We start from the raw sequence: 5203 nt of genomic DNA, 5'->3' as shown, positions 1-5203 counted from the left end.
ACATGTAATCGATGTATAAAATATGTGTTATATGCAATGTATGGATTTGAGGGTGTTACAAAAATGGATGGGGGAGCCAAAGATGGTGGCCGACGATGGTGGGCTTTTTATCTAGAAAGGAAAATATTCGGAGAACAAGAAAATCAAACAACCACGAGGATTAGGGAAATGCCTTAATGTGGTGTGGGCTTTGTTTGATTCAGAAAGAGATCGAAACCTGGGTTTCTTTTATTTTGATTTTTGATTTTTAGCTATGGGTAGATTGTGTTGCAGGTTTTCATTTTGATTTTGGTACCAGATTCCTGTAAAATCCATGTGAATAACTATTCTTTCGTTTTTTCTACTTGTTATAGATTATAGTTCAATGTTTCATTGGTGGTAGTTCTATATTTTGGTAAGTGGTGTTAGCCAGAGGAGATGAATGGAGTTAGGGCGGTTATATTATTGAGTTGCCTGGAGATGTAAACCAGGGAAGAGTAGGGGGGATGGGGTAATTAACAATAAAAGGGAAAAAATATTTAATAGAAAACACAAAAAAAATGAAAAAGATCGAAATACTCTCACCCGTTAAAGAAATAGACCAAATTCAAACGCTTTTGCAAACTACGATGGTCATCTTGTACTTGTGAAACTATAAAAACGAAAAATGTCATAACCGACAAACCATATAAACCAAAGTTGTAGTTTACTTTTAATATTATATAAGGTGTTTATCCAAACCAAACCACACAAACACCCCCACACCGCCCCGTTTACAACTAGCGGTTTAAGCATATATCTAACAGTGTTTATGGTTTGAGATATATGTGACGCAGTTTACGGTTTAATTTTCTTTAAAGAAAAGAATAAATAATAAACACCTTCATAAGGAAAAACCTTGGGCATAAAGAATAGTTTTGGAGTTGATCCCACTCTTATTTCATAAAATATTGGATGGTTTTTCACGTTAACTTTAATGTATATTATTTTTAAGTGTTTTTTTATTTGTTATTTTTGTGACATGTGAATACAAAGTCATGTTAGTATCCATGTCTTGCACGACTTCGTCAGTGGATTGATCTCAACATCAAATTTACATAAAGTAGTATTAATATTATTTAAAAAAACCAAATATCAAAAGTATCAGAAGATCCCAGGTTCAAATTTAAGGAGAAATAAAAATCATCTCGTAGCCACGAAGGTTCAAATGCGATGACTCCGGGCTATCTGCAAAGCAGACGGTTGCTCTAGGATTAGTCGGCTCACATAGTAAGTAGGATATTCAGGTTAATAAAAAAAATATTATTTAAAATAATTAAAACTAAATATAATTTATTCAAAATACGTCAAATTTTCAAGACGGTTTTATAAATTGGTTTATTGGGACGGGAGGGAGAAAGGGAAATGAAATAAGACCACTTGTGGAGTGAGTGGAGGAACATGGCTTGGGCTCCACCCGTTATTAATGCCGAAAAGGGGCGTTTTGGACATATCCTTATCCCGTTATTGTTTTATATTTTTTTTAAATAATTTAAATATTTTTCTTGTTTGCAAATTCAATACTTGAATTGTAATAATATATTTTAATATAAAGTAACTATTCCAAATTATACCCTTTTTTAGATTTAAAATTTTAGTATTATATTTAAATTTTATTATTTTATTATCTAATTGTTCGTTTATCTTTTAATAGTTTCATTAAAAGATAGTTTTTGAATTGCTAAAAGGTGAATTTTGTTTGTCAAAAAAAAAAAGTTTATTTCTTAATGGTTTTAAAACCCTCTGAATGATTTAATCTTTTAGGTCTTCCTTAACCGTTTAACACCCTAATTATTTTCAATAATTACCAAACTAATTTTATTTTACACTATATTATAAAAATCTCTTAATTTTTTTACACCAAATCATTCGACAACTGTCAGATACTTTTTTTAATATTTAGGAATTTCTGAAATATTAAAAAAACAATTTAATGGATTCTAGAAACGACAAGAAAGAGCTTTTTTGATTGAACGAATCTGAAGGGATGGGCCCGGATGTATTGGTGGCTGTCTTTTTTGTGGGACCCGCATATTTATTCTCCTTCCAACTACTCTCCGACCCTTTCTCCAATCAAATTGTTAAAATGTTAAATTCTAACATAAATATCTCCGATTTCAATATTTCTTAAATAAATTCATAAATCTTTTAAATTTTAATTTAATGATAATTAAATATTTTAAGTAAACCATGATTTTGTTCATATGGTTTAAGAAAGAGTTTCTTTTCACCAAGTAATAAAAAAGGCTATAGATTTAACTGAACAAGCAGATGTAATACTCGTCCCTGTGGTTTGAAAATCGTGATTTACATCTCTATAGTTTGTAATTTGTTACAGTTTTTGTATCTGGGACTAAATATGTTAAAACTCCTTGATTATGATTAAATTATTAAATATTTTTTAAATATAATTAGTTTCTTATTTTTATTTTTTGGGCATTATATTTTTATTTTTCTTATGAATTCGATTTTTGCTACTAACATTATTTAAGTGCAAACTATTGAACCTCTTCACATAAAAGTATTTTTAATTTAAAGACCAATTGATTGTAATATTTATAAGAACAAACAATTAACTATTTTTAGGGTATTATTATTATCAAACAAATGTATGTAACTTTATTAATATAACGTACAATTGTCTGGTCTCATATGTCTTTCAATTATACCCGAAAAAATATATGCCTTCTATAAAATATGTTATGATAAAATTATTAAGTTATATGTTCTATTAATATAATTACATACATTTATTTAGTAAAATTAGCGTAATATAGTTAACTGTTTGTCCTATAAAAAATTTGATCATTTAGTCTTAATGAAGAACTTTTAAAAAAAAATACTATCATGTGAGGGGTACTCAACTGCTTGAATAACGTTAGTGACAAAATCCGAACTAATAAGAAAGTAAAACTATAATGACCAAAAATATGAAACAACGAATTGTATGAAAAACATTTTATTATTTTATCATAAATAACCAAAAAAAATTATGTATTAATTCTTTTATCAAAATATATAGTTTAATTACATCAAAAAGACTACAATACCCAAAAAAAAGTATTCAATAAACCAAAACAAAAAAAAATCAAAAAGATTAAAGTATCCTTAAGTTGAATGGAAGATTTTTAATAAATTTAATCTCAAAGATAAAATAACGACAAATTATAAACTACAAGATGAAATTTGCAATCTTTCACAAATCACAACGACAAAAATAGTAGTTTACTCTAAATATTTAAAAACTACTTGTTGATAATGGCAAGGATAATGATGTTGGAAGGCTCTACGGTTTGCAAAAGTCCAAAATTCGACCCCACCCACACACACACACATATATATGTATATATGTATATATATATATATATATATATATCTGTGTGTGTGTGTGTGAAGGTTCAAACGAAAATACTCCTATTTTACAAGAATAAAATAAAATAAACTTTGTGTTCTTTAATGTAATATTAACATATTAAATGAAAATTAATTCAAAGCGTAAAGAACAACTTTTATAAGACAAAACAAATAAAAGGTATATTTTATTTATATTCATTTCATAGAGAGTAAGAAATAAGGTGGTATATGAATGAGGATTGAGTATAAATAATAATCCCCTTAATTAATACATAAACAACTTGTGCAATAGAAATCATACGGATGTATCGACTTGACAACCAACGTCGACCCCCACCCTTGCCCAATTGTGTCTTTCCCTCCACCAACGACGTTTGCCATCCATTCTTACCTTATTTTTTTCAAAGTTCTATTTTTATACTTTGATCATAACAAGTTACCTATTTGTATTTTGACCACGAAAAAAGTTTAATATGTCGTTTAATGATTTTTTTTTTCAATTGATACAGCAAACTTCCTATATTTTTTATTCTGTACTAATTTTTACCAGTAACCTACTAATTTTATGGGGGATTCCAGTTGCAGATAGACAACCTTAAGACAGGGGATACAATGAGTACATACATACAGAGAGGGTTAGAATCAATTGTTGGTTGAGGGTTGAATCATCGGTTGAAGTGAAGAATAAAGAAGGATTCACGTATTAATAACACATCAGAGAATCATCTTGTGATTAGATCCCTCTTAAGAGTTGTTGGATTTGTGCAACAACAAAGAACCATCAACTAAGATTTATAGAACTAATAAATAGATTTTCATATACGTGTGTTGCTTGTTTGATATAGTTGTCGTCTTGTTGAACTCTAGTTGTTGTAATACCACACCATAATGATTTCCTCTTGAGTTTGTAGTGGGGAAAATAACCGTAGGTTATGGTGTTAAAGATTGTGATTTTGCTCCTCTAATCACGACACCCAATACACAACTTTACATCTCCGTCATGTTTGTCAAGAACCTCATCCTCTTCGTTCTTTTTTCTTTGTGTTTTAGTCACTATTTTTGTCCGTATGGGGACAAAAAAGGTGAAATAATTATGAATCATGTTAAATCTAAAAAAAAACATGCTTATATGGAATATTAGAATAAAAAAAATAATGGGCCACGTCAAAACAAACTTAGACTTTGTTTTATCTCGATAAAATTACTTATGTGGCGTTTGTTTTTTAAGAGGTACTGAAGTCTGAATTCACTTCTGATTTTTAAGAGGTTGTCTGAAGTCTGAAATCTGAATTCACTTCTGATTTTTAAGAGGTTGTGCTGAAGTCTGAAATCTGAATCAGTCAGACTGTTTGTTTTTTGCGTCTGAAATCTGAAGTTTGAAGACGAGAGATCGAGAGTTGATATGGATCGACAGTTGACAAAGTTGAGAGATGAGAGATCGAGACAGAAGAGTTGATCTAGAGATATCGAGCGCAAAGAGATTAGAGTAGGTAGGCGACGATTTGAAATAAGAGGTAATAAGAGGTTTCGCAACCACTTAAATTTTCGGACCTAATAAGAGCTTTTAGGCTCTTAATTGAAAAAAAACAAACACACTGAATCATCTTATGTCTGACCAATTCAGACTTAAGAGGACATTAAAAGCTTTTTTATTAAAAACAAACAGCCCCTTATTGTTAAATCTTCTAATTTTATCTTATTAATGAGTATTTATAGTATGTGCGAAATAAAAACATTGTATTTTTTTTAGAGAGAAAATAAAATCTTCTAAAATTTAATAGTTCTTGTTTTTTGTATAATTTTTAATTATAAAATTAATTTATGTTTAATA

This window comes from Cynara cardunculus (assembly GCF_001531365.2).
Source record: "Cynara cardunculus var. scolymus isolate 2C chromosome LG 2, CcrdV1, whole genome shotgun sequence".
Taxonomy (NCBI): Eukaryota; Viridiplantae; Streptophyta; class Magnoliopsida; order Asterales; family Asteraceae; genus Cynara; species Cynara cardunculus.
This window is presented reverse-complemented; position numbering follows the sequence as displayed.